At 37.4% G+C, this 12,927-nt stretch overlaps 1 protein-coding gene across 1 annotated transcript in view; it reads left to right on the top strand.

Moving 5' to 3' along the window:
- The first annotated feature begins 8,785 nt into the window (after positions 1-8,785).
- The window catches only part of LOC103030317 (amyloid beta (A4) precursor protein-binding, family B, member 1 interacting protein), a 71,990-nt gene continuing 67,848 nt past the window's right edge, over positions 8,786-12,927 (top strand). Inside the window, exon 1 of the mRNA XM_022662694.2 lies at positions 8,786-8,964. The gene's annotated coding sequence lies outside the window, so the exon portion shown is untranslated. The remainder of the gene's footprint in view (positions 8,965-12,927) is intronic.

Here is a 12,927-nt window from a genome sequence, read left to right as displayed (position 1 = left end):
AGCCGGGCTGTTTAAGCCATCGCCGGCCGCGCTGCCGAGGCCCGGGCTGCGTCAGGTGCAGGCCAGTCAATGACTTTAACCAGGATAAAGTAACACTAATGGTTTTCAAAGATAGGCCGAGCTTTCATTTAGAGCCCACCACGTCTCTCACACCTTCCCATATGGTCTTCTGTGGTCATTCGAGACGCTGTACACTTGCTTTTTTGCGTGTGCTGAAGTGTGTCTGCTTACTATCAAAGCAGTCGTAACCCCGCGCCGGGTTTATACGCCAGACAGTGTTGAATGTTGTCACCTTTCAAAGCTGGAGGGGTTTGTGGAAATATCGTCTAATTTTAACCCTTAACATTCACAGACATCCGCTTATAACTCTTATAGTTCCTAAAGAGATCAGAAGTATTCTTGTATAGATACTAGAGTTTAAAATACTTCTGTGAAAGCTGAAGTATTAACTCAAGCTTTTTACTCTTTAACCCTTGTGTGGTGTTCGGGTCTGTGGGACTCCGTTTTCATTTTTCATCAAATGATACTAAAAAAATATTTTTTCTAACTCAAACTCATTGGCATTGGCTCATTTTTTGTGAAAAACATATATCAAAACACATTTTCGATAAACACACACTGTACACCCCCCTCCCCCCCCCCCCACACACACACACACATTTATATTACATACAGTATGTTTGGCCAGGGGCTAATAAACATTGCTTCATTTGTAAATTTGAAACTAAACAAATTTTCTACTCATATCTTGAGTTTAATTCATTTTTTTTATATAAAATAAAAAAGAGTAGCACTTTTTGAAAGAAATGTAACATAAGAAAGGTAAATGGCAAATTTTGCTGAATTAAATACAAGTAACAAAGTAAACGAGTAACAAAAATATGAACACCACACAAGGGTTAAGTAAATAAGTTAAAGCACTGAGAAGATGATAATAGGAATCCCACTCAAAGGTTTCTACAGCCAGTCCAGACAGAAACATGGGCCAGGCTAAAATCTCCTACAATTTTATGCTTGAAATTTGCTTATTTATTTACTGTAGACAGCTAAACATTTGGTTTTGCACTAATTGTGTCCTTCTGATACCAAATAGCAATTATTTTTTTGTGATCAACTTTTTATTTGCTTTTCAGATGAACTGTACACATATGACTTCCTGTCCAAAGGCAAAGTATAGGTTTTTTTTTAAACACTTTTTAGGTCCTAAGTAATCCCAAACGTCTAGGAGAAATTACAAATGCACGCCAAGCAAATGTCCAGGTCTCAAGTTTAGTACACAAAATGTCAGTGTAGCTAACATTTTCATCATTATAATAATAATGCCCATGAACGATATATTTTTTCGTAGTTTCTGCTAAAATCAAGAGTATTAAAAAGAGTTTATCCTGATTTTGGTGGTTTGCATTCATGGTTCATGTTTCATGGTTCTACTTTTCTATATATTTAGCCCTTGCTACAGTTTACCTTATTCTTTGGGTAAAGTAGGGTTTTTTTTCTCCTGTTTTGGTGACAGGGAGTCGGGAAGTTTGTGTATTTTGTTTTCTTTATATTGGCAGGTTCAGTTAGTTGTCTTTGTTTGTTAGTTTTGGCCTTTGCTCACCCCTGAAGTCATATTCCCTTAATTTTATCAATATAATAATCCTGATTTAATTCATTTTCAGTGTCTGGTGTTTGGTCTGGCAGAGGGTCTGGGCAGAGAGCCCATTCTCATTTTCTTTTACTGCCTTTTTTTGAATATCATTTTTGTGATATTTTGATATTTTATTTATAAAGTATTATTTAGTTTTTGTGAGAGTTTTTGTATTTGTTTTTATTATTAAATTTTCCGACAGTAGTAGGTACAGATTTCCTTTGTAGGGATTCTTAGCTGTTTTTCTGAGGCCTTCAAAGTATTTACAGTACAGGCCAAAAGTTTGGACACACCTTCTCTCTTTCAATGCGTTTTCTTTATTTTCATGACTATTTACATTGTAGATTCTCACTGAAGCATCAAAACTATGAATGAACACATGTGGAGTTTTATGTATTTAACAAAAAATGAGCTGAACCTCCACAGTCACCGGACCTGAACCCAATCCAGATTTGAGGTTTGGGTTGAGCTGGAGCACAGAGTGAAGAAGGCAAAGGGGCAACAAGTGCTAATAAACACCTCTGGGAACTCCTTCCTTCCTTCGACTGTTGGAAAACAGTCACCATTTCAGGTGACCACCTCTTGAAGCTCATTGAGAGAATGATGCCAAGAGTGTGCAAAGCAGTAATCAGAGCAAAGGGTGGCTATTTTATGAATAAATTAGAATATATTTTTTCTTTAAGTTATTTAACCTTTTTTTGTCAAGTACATAAAACTCCACATGTGTTCATTCATAGTTTTGATGCTTCAGTGACAATCTACAATGTAAATAATCATGAAAATAAAGAAAACGCATTGAAAAAGAGAAGGTGTGTCCAAACTTTTGGCCTGTACTGTATATCGATATCCAAATTATATCGTATCGGCCGAAATTAAGGAATATATTGCAATATAAATTCCAGCACTATGTGTGTGTGTGTGTGTGTGTGTGTGTGTGTGTAGTGAACTGTAAGGGCAGGGTCCTCCCTCCGTAGTGGAAAATACACCTATATGCTGATGTCCAGAGCTCATATCCTGTCTCAGTGTTTATTAAAAAGCCGGAGAGTACCGGTCCTACTCTGGGCTTTGGGGAGAAACGTCACTCTGAGCTGACAGACTCCAGCAGGGTGGTCTGCCTGAGGGGATCAGAAAGGTAGATTTGGAGGAAAGAAATGGAACGCGTAAATGCTGGCTGTAAAAGTGTTAATTGGTAACAAATGTTATTCATATGAATACAAACCACAGCTTCCATTAGTGAAATAGCAGATAGCAGAGCTTTAGCCTGATTAGAGCCAAAATGAATGAGGTGCCCAGGGGGACAATCAGGGTCGATTTAATCCAAATAAAGTGAATTATGTAAAGGTGCTCTATTTATAAATCAGTTTAACACAATTAAAAATGGGTTTTCTGAAATGTCAGCCTTTACAGTAGGGCTTTTTGTCCTTTGAAAGAGTATGTTAATAAATCACAGGACGTGTCACCATATTATAATCATATTATCACAATACGATATCAAGATAATATGATTATGTCAGAAAGACAATACATCTGTGATACTTCTTGGAATCTGTGTCACTGAAGAGGATAAAGCAATCCTAAATTGGCAACAAAAAAAAAATCAGAATTATCGATACCACTTTTAAATAAGGCTCCTTTAAAAAGGGTTTATAAATAGTTTATAAAGGAGTTTATTAATGGTTATAAATTAAGTTGTAAATACTTTAAAAATCAAATCAAGTCAAATCAAATTTATTTGTATAGCGCTTTTTACAACTGGTGTTGGCACAAAGCAGCTTTACAGAAACATGATTACAGGACAAAGAATCAGGCAAAACATTAAACATAGAATATACATGATACAGAACCCCCAGTGAGCGCGGAGGCAAGGAAAAACTCCCTCATAGCTGCAGGAGGAGGAAGAAACCTTGGGAGGACCAAGACTCACATTAAAGGGGGGACCATCCTACCACTGGTCAAATGGCTTTTAAATTCATTTTAAAAAGTCTTTCATACATCCACATAGGTTTTATATATTCAGGTGTATAGCAGCTCCACTAATGGCTTATAGAGTAAGATGGATGATGAGCAGCTGATCTGTGGTGGTGGATGGAGAAGAGCTGACTTCAGAAACTTCCAGTCTGGCCAGACAGAGGACATGAGAGCCTGAGGGTCCAACATCCCTCGGTATCGGGTCAGACAGGTGGTCAGTCAGTAACTCGGAGGAAAGCAGAGAGATGGAATTAGTTTTGACTGGATTTATGTAAAACAGAGAATATAAAACATTATCAGAGTGTGGCAAATGACTCCGGCAGATCTAAATAAAACAGCCTAACTAAAGGCAGAGAGCCAGAAGGTAACATAGACATGAAGGCTCCCTGAAACACTGGCGTCCACCCACTCCACCGTCCACAAACCTGAGTGACCGTGTGCAGTGGGAGAACAGCAGCACCAGCATCTCAGTTTACCACAATTTCCTCTGTCCATGAACCCCTGAATCTGCAGCCTTACCTAAAGGGAAAAAACATTAATTACCAAAAGCTAAACTAAACAAGTAAGTTTTCAGTCTAGACTTAAAGATTGAGACTGTGTCTGAGTCCCGAACATATTCGGGGAGATTATTCCAGAGTTGAGGCGCTTTATAAGAGAAAGCTCTTCCTCCTGCAGAGCTCCTCTGAATTTTAGGAACTACTAATAAACCAGCACCCTGAGATCTGAGTAATCGCGGTGGTTCATAACAGGAGATGAGGTCTTGTAAATACTCAGGAGCGAGTCCGTGTAGGGCTTTATACGTTAACAGGAGAATTTTATAGTCTATGCGGAATTTGACTGGAAGCCAGTGCAGTGCTGATAGTACTGGACTAATATGGTCAAATTTTCTCGTTTTAGTAAGGACCCTGGCTGCAGCATTTTGAACTAGCTGAAGTTTATTTAAGTTACTGCCGGAACATCCAGACAGTAGCGCATTACAATAATCTAGCCTTGAGGTAATAAATGCATGTACTAATTTTTCTGCATCATGCAGTGATAGGGCATTTCTTAGCTTGGCAATATTACGGAGGTGTAGAAAAGCTGTTCTAGTAACATTAGATATGTGTTTATCGAATGCTAGATCTGAATCTATGATAACTCCAAGGTTTTTAGCTGCTGAACCAGGGGTGGCTGAGAAGTCAGCCAGATTTAGCATTAAGTCTGATAATTTATTTCTAGCAGCTTTGGGGCCTAAAAGGAGAACTTCTGTTTTATCACTATTTAATAGGAGGAAGTTGTGCGACATCCATGATTTTACATCTTCTACACAATCCTCGATTTTCTTTAATCTCACTCTGTCATCAGGTTTGGCTGATATGAAGAGCTGCGTGTCATCCGCATAACAATGAAAATTCACATCATGTTTTCTAATAACTTTGCCCAGTGGGAGCATATATAATGTAAATAATAACGGTCCTAATATAGAGCCTTGTGGAATTCCGTATCTTACCTTGGTAAAACTGGAAGACATATCATTTAACCTCACAAACTGATAGCGATCGGTTAAGTACGATTTAAACCATGCTAAGGCAGTTCCGGTTACACCGACCATGTTCTCTAGTCTTTCTAAAAGGATAGTATGATCTATTTAGTATGATCTAAAAAGACAAATAAGCACTAACAACACATACATCCTGTGACAGTGAAGGCCACATTTTAGTTCAGTGATTTTAGTTAGTGATCATGGGTTTCCCTCAGTCCTGTTACACATTACAAGTCACATCTACAACAGGAAGTGACATCAGCTGGTTCTTCTGAAGATCATGGGAAGACCAAAATTTCCCAAAGTTCCCTCATTAGTTTTTCTGTATATTTGATATTATTTTAACTATGACTGAGGAGCTCAATCTTAACACTTATTTCTGTTATCTAAATTAATTCTTAGACATGGTTTGTTTATTTTAAAAATCACTATAATGTGCCCAGTTTCCTGGTGCTATTAGCATTGCTGCCATTAAGCTATTTTTCATGTTTTTTATGCTAAAAATGAATTCCTGATACTTTCAGTCCTGTTACTTAAAACATAAAAAGTAACAGGAATGAGTGCCAGTAACAGGAGTGAGTGCCAGTAACAGGAATGAGTGCCAGTAACAGGAATGAGTGCCATTAACAGGAGTGAGTGCCAGTAACAGGAATGAGTGCCATGAACAAGAGTGATTTTTTTTGTCATAGATATCAATTATTTTAACACGCAGCCAGCAGTCAACTATTTCTTTAAAATAAAGACTTTCTTGAGAGAAAATCAAAGAAATGAGTGGACTTGCTTTAAACATGCTTTTTAAATGTCACATGAGTTTTGTCACCATCTTTTGGATTAGAAACCATGTAAATAATTAAGTAAAGTTGCCTGAGATTGACCAGAACCTGTTTTGAATAGTTTAATATACAGGGGTTGGACGATGAAACTGAAACACCTGGTTTTAGTGCACAATAATGTATTGTGGTGACGGACAGTTCTGGTGGAGTTGAAGTGCACATTGAATTCTGCCGTGATTTGATCAGCCGTGGTTTTATGTTTTTTGGATACAATCCGGGTTAGCACCCGAACATCCCTTTCAGACAGCTTCCTCTTACAGCATCCACAGTTAATCCTGTTGAATGTGGTTGGTCCTTCTTGGTGGTATGCTGACATTACCCTGGATACCGTGGCTCTTGATGCATCACAAAGACTTGCTGTCTTGGTCACAGATGCTCCAGCAAGACGTGCACCAACAATTAGTCCTCTTTTGAAGTCTGGTATGTCACCCATAATGTTGTGTGCATTGTAATATTTAGAGCAGAACTGTGCTCTTATCCTGCTAATTGAACCTTCACACTCTGCTCTTACTGGTGCAATGTGCAATTAATGAAGATTGGCCACCAGGCTGCTCCAATTTAGCCATAAAACCTCCCACACTAAAATGATGACAGGTGTTTTAGTTTCATTGTCCAACCCCTGTATGTGTTATTAGATTCAGAATATAAAAAATAAGTTGGAACTATGCCTGATAATTCCAAGCATGGGCTAGAGGAGTAAAAGTCCCTATCTGGTTGGCTTCAAAATGTCACAATGGAAGTAAATGTTTTTTATATATAGTCTTCTCTTATAGTATATACAGTTTATTGCTTATAAACCTCTAGATATAGTATGCTTGGCAGCTCAAGGCCAACAAAATGTTGCTAATTGTCCATTAGAATTCTTGTCTGGATACTTTTGGACACACTTATGACGCAGGGAGTAACCCAGGTCATAAGTGGTGCAACACTGTGTCTTATTCACTGTAGTCAGGGCAGTTCTTATAGCTGTCTGCTCATCCTCACTCCGACAGTCTTATCCGTCCAGCAGAGTTACGGCTTTATCTTGGAGAGAGTATTTCAGGCTGGATGACACCCAGAACGGCCCTGTGGAATTCCCAGTGTTTTCCTGGGCTCTGTGTGGGCTGGGCCTCAGCAAACTTCAGACAAAAGCCAAGCCAGAGATGGCAGTTCCACAGAGATGTGACGCGTGCCTCACTTCCTCCACACTGTAATAAATCATCTACACATTAGCCAAGGATGAGTGAAACCAAATGTCGGTTTCCCTTCCAGTTGCCTTTTCCCCTCTTCTTCTTCCCTCCTCCCATTTCTGCAGACCACAGTGACTACATCAGGCTCAAACTTCATTCAGACACTTTTTGGCGCCACATCAACATAATATACAACTAAGAGGGTCTTTGAGGAACATCAAAGATGATACATTAAAGATCCTGTCTGAGGAGCATCACAAACATCTCAAAAACAGCACAAACCGGAAATTTATATTATTAAAGGAGAACTCCGGTGTAAAATTGACTTTTGATTTAGAGTACTAACCTTTGTTAAATAGCCCACCTCCGCTCTACCACAGCTTTCCAAGATCCAGTATTTTTTTGCAGTTGTCCAAACATGCTTAAGAAAGGATGATATGGGGCATATTTTGCCCCTGCAGATAAATTGCTTTTTGCACCATTATCCAGACTCAAAGAAGCTCCACACCACCTGCATTTGTAGAACCTGGAGAGCCATTAGTAACTTCAAAAGTGCACGAGAAGCTTATTAAAAACAGCTGTTTACAACCCGTAGCGTAACCTAATCTCTGGGTGCCGCCATCTTAAGGTAAAGGTAACTGCTCATGACACTCTCTGGAGATTTACTTTGAGCTATTTGAGTCTGTATAACAGTGTAAAAAGCGATTTATCTGCAGGGGAAAAAAATGCCCCATTAAAACCCACTCTAGCCTGTTTGGACAAACTGCAAAAAAAATAAAAAGAATGTAATCGCTGCATCGCATGTGGCAGAGTAATACATGGAGAGCTTTGGTTAAAGTGCATTACCGGCTGATAACAGTACTCATAGAATGCCTATCAGCCAATCACATTGCAGGGTCGGAACTAACTGTGGTATGGGTATCTACTTTCAGACAGTGCAGACTTTTAAAAAAAAATCTGAGGCACTCTGAGCCCTGTGCAGTAACAGGAACGTCTTTGCCTGGGGTCGACAAGCATGCATCATCAGTCCCATGAGGTTGTTTGAATTATAATTAACAATAAAGAAAAAAAAGAAATAAATAAAATGCTCCTCTAGAGAGCTTTTATTTTCCATCCTCCCCTATCTCTCTCTCTCTGTCGCACTTGGTGTGTCCGTTCTCGTTTCTCCACCTGTTCTTGGGCTCCTTATCTCCTTATAAGGGCGTTTTTTTCCAGGCCGTGTCCCAATTCACTAGCCGGGGCAGTGGTAGTGTATTGGACCATGTTCTTGGCGACACAGGTTCAATCCCGCATGAGGAGTGTTAATTTCTTTTTTCTTTTTTTTTTCCTTTCTTCTTGGGTTTACCTGCTTTGAGATCAACTGTTCTGCAATTGGGTTCAACAACCCTCTGGGCTGGAGATTTTTTTTTTGTGGCCCTCCACATAATGGCTTGGAAAATATCTTGCCAAATCCCTGATCTATGCTTTGTGTAAAACCTCTCTCTATATATATATTATGTGGAGTTTCTTTAAAATCTAAAGCTTCTTCACAATAATCTCCAGCTGTGATGTTAGGGGAGTGTGTGAGCTGTGGGTGATGGAGTGTGGTGGAGAGGTGTGGTCTACAGCACTGCTGCTGGCTGAGGAATGCACTGAACAGGTCTGGACCTGAGCTTCCGTGTTTAGCAGGAAGTCAGTTAGATGTCAGAGAGTCGAATGCAGCTCAGCTCACCCAGATACATGTGTCGGGTGGTGGCCACAGGAGGAAAGCCCAGCAGAAAAGCTGCTATCTGAGGAAAACAGGAAAACCTTCATTTATGAACCCGTTATTCATCAGCTGAGTCCAGAGGAAATACACCAAAGGTAGGCTGGGTGTGTTTTCTCTCAGTTCTGAAACACTGCTAACGGTAATGATAATCACAGAACTGCAGCCTGAGGAGCTTTACTTCTCCCCTCTCAGACACGCTGCTCCTATATACAGCGCTGATCAATCATTAACCCACAGAAAGTCGAGATTAATGGATTAATAACTAACCTTATATTGTGCTCTTATCAGTGTACCTGAACCAAAGTCCACCCTATTGTTTTCCCCAGAGGTGTAAAATATATTGTAGAAGTCAGTATTAGCTGTTTTTTAATCGTCTTATTAGATTTCTCTATTGATTGTGATGTAATTATTATTGTATAAAACCATTAAAAATGTTAATTACTCAGTACATATGATACACTGTTCAGAAACTGCTATTAATTATTCAGCATCCATTAAGAATGGTTCAGTCTCCACCATTAATTATTCAGTATATGACAATAATTACTCAATATCTACTATGGATTGTTCGGTATAAACCATTAATAGCTAACTAACTACTAAAATAATTAAGGACCTATTATGACTTATTTAGCATTTACTATGATTTTTTCATAACCCATTAATTATTCAGTATGTACTGTCAATTATTCAGAATCTACCACAAATTATTTAGTAGCTACTATGAATTATTCAGTATCTACCATGAATGATTTGGTACCTACCATTAATTATTCAATATTTACTATGAAATATTAATCATCCACTACAAACTGTTTAGTACCCACTATGAATTATTAATTATCTATCAATAATTATTCAATATGTACCATTAATTATTCAATATCTACTTATGGTAATCAATGATCTACTACAAGCTTTTAGTACCCACTGTGAGTTATTCAGTATATATCAATATTTATTCAGTATCTATTAATAATTATTCAGTTTCTACCATGATCTATTAGGTATCTACTACAAACTGTTTAGAACCCACTATGAATTATTCAGCATCTACTATGGATTATTCAATGTCTAATATTACTTATTATTTACTACAATGTGTTCAGTAGCTACTATGAACTATTCAGTGTCTACTATGAATTATTCATTATCTACAATTATTGTTTAATTATTCAGTATCTACCATAGATTATTCAATATCTACTAATAATTATGACATATCTACTAGAAATTGTTCAGTAGCCAATATGAAGTATTCAGTAACTGCTATGAATTATTTAGTATCTACCATGAAATATTCTGTATTTACCTGTCATTAATCAGTATCTAGCATTAATTATTCAGTGTCTACCCTGAATTATTAAACATATACTATGAATTATTACGTATGTACTCTAAATTATTCAGTACCCACTATGAATGGTTAAGTATCTACCTTTAATTATTTAGTATCTACCATTAATTATTTAGTATCTACCACAACTACTGCCCCTAATAATGCTGTTTTCTGTCTGTAATGCACACAAAGGAAAACTCTAACCTTCTAATACAAAATCTATATTAACAGAATAAATCAAATGAACTAAAATAAGTAAGCTTTTTTATGTCTGTTGGATTGGAGGCCATACATAAATACCAACATAGCCATGAAAAACGTGTTCTAATTCACATACAATCAAGCTCATTTAATTTGCTTCTCTGGCTCTAGTGCTGTTATTTTTTTTCCAGTGCAGTGGGCGGGGCTAAGCTACTGTTTCATTGGCTTATAAACTTTTTCATTGGCTCATTGGCAACGTTATGCATTCATTCACTTTACCAGCCTTAAGCTAATATTATATCATATTTGCGCTACTGTTGTATACGGGTTCTGTTAATACTTGTACTGTCATCCCATCTTAATCACCCCCCCCCCCATCACTATTGCACTATTGTCTTCTGTCTATGTATGTCTATTTGTGTCCTTGTTGTATTGTACATATAGTGTCTCCCATTATTTTATATTATATATCTATTTCCTGTTCTTGCTGTAATTTTTGGGAAGGAGAGTAACGTAATTTCAATTATCTGTATGTCCTGTACATATGCAGTATTGACAATAAAAAAAACTACTTGACTTGACTTGACTTAAATATAGGATGGATCAGACTATACATCACTGCCTTAATAAAGCCTGGTTTATGTGAATAACGCAGGTCACGCTGGGACTGGTCACCTGAGGACAGATTTCAGACAGAAATAGATAATACAGAGTGACAGAGTGAGCAGGACTGTGTGAGTCAGGACTGCAGGACTGGGTGTGTTTATAAACTGGACTGGGCTTTAGTGAGATATGCCCAGTCCGGATGAATGATAAACTGCTGTCTTGTGATGAAGTTTCAACAGAACTAAAGCAGAAGGAAATCGGATTGCAACATCTCCTCTCTGTTCTGACACACAGCGTATTATTGAGGGCAGCAGCGGATTAAAGGGAATTGTTTTAGCACAGTTTCCTAATTACCTGAGCACAGCAGCACATGATTGGCTGGCACTATAATTAAACGAGGCCAAATAACACCTGTGCTGTTGCCACACCCAGTCTGTCTTACTACACCAGTGAAGCAGCACTGTGAGCTGCATGTTGCGTTTTCTACGTTCCTAATGCAGGAAATGCTTACTCGATGCCTTCTTGCCCACACTATCTCACCAAGAGAGCAAACGAGGACCCTCCAATCAGCTTAAGCGGTAAAACTGATGCTTAAAGTTCATTCAAATCACATTTCCCTCCCACGATATGACGTATTTGTGATTGTGATTGTCATTTCTCTGTGTTATAGGTGGGAGGGGTAGGAAGATGAGTAAAGCTGTGCTGTTATTGGTTAATAGTGTGCTTCACTTTCTCTGTGATCATAGTGACATCATCCAATATTAGAAAATGTAACATGTTTTGTAATGTCTTTTAAAAACTTTGAATCATTTTCAGTATCAGTTATTCATTTTTTAGTAAGAAGTAGTATGACCTATTCATTATTTCCTATGGATGATTCAACCTTTACTAGAATTCATTCAGTGTCTTGTATGAATGTTTCTGTAACCAGTATGAACTTTTGAGTATCTCTTATTTATTATTCAGCTTCTACTAGGATTATGTAACCTGTATTATTTATTAAGTAACTAGTATAATTTATTCTGTATGTTTATGAATTAATCAGTAATTATTCAGCATCTACTCTGAATTATTCAGTAAAACCAAACAGTTAATTGTGTTTGATATAACATGTAGTATATGAACTGTTTTACAGGTTGTTTATTCTTATTCTTATTAGTAGTAGTAGTAGGAGGAGGAGGAGTAGGAGTATTAGTAGTAGTAGTAGTAGGAGGAGGAGTAGGAGTATTAGTAGTAGTAGTAGTAGGAGGAATAGTAGTGGTATTAGAAGAAGCAGTAATAGTAGTTGTAGTAGGACTAATAGTAGGAGGAGTATGTGTAGAGGTAGTATTAGTAGCAGCAGTAGCAGTATTAGTAGTTGTAATAGTAGGAGTAGTCATATTTGTAGTAGTATTAGAGGTAGTAGTAGTAGTAATAATAGTACTAGTAACAGTATTATTATTATTAGTAGTAGTAGTAGTAATAGTAGTATTACTAGTAGTAGTTATTGCAAAAGTTATTATAGTAGTAGTAATAGTAGTAGTTGTAGAAGTAGTAGTATAGTTGTAGTAGTAGTAGTAGTATTAGAAGTAGTAGTAGTAGTAATAGTAGTGACAGTAGTAGCAGTATTAGTAGTAGTAGGAGTAATAGTAGGATGATTAGGAGTAGCATTAGTAGTTGTAATAGTAGTAGTTGGAGTAGTATTAGTAGTAGTATTAGCAGTAGTATTAGTAGTAGTAGGAGTAATAGTAGGATGATTAGGAGTAGTATTAGTAGTTGTAATAGTAGTAGTTGGAGTAGTATTAGTAGTAGTATTAGCAGTAGTATTAGTAGTAATAGGAGTAATAGTAGGATGATTAGGAGTAGTATTAGTAGCAGTATTAGTAGTTGTAATAGTAGGAGTATTCATATTTGTAGTAGTATAAGTAGTATT

Source organism: Astyanax mexicanus, chromosome 6 (assembly GCF_023375975.1).
Source record: "Astyanax mexicanus isolate ESR-SI-001 chromosome 6, AstMex3_surface, whole genome shotgun sequence".
In the NCBI taxonomy this organism is placed as follows: domain Eukaryota; kingdom Metazoa; phylum Chordata; class Actinopteri; order Characiformes; family Acestrorhamphidae; genus Astyanax; species Astyanax mexicanus.
Note: the sequence above shows the minus strand (reverse complement) of the source record. Positions and strands in the feature narration are given on the sequence as shown.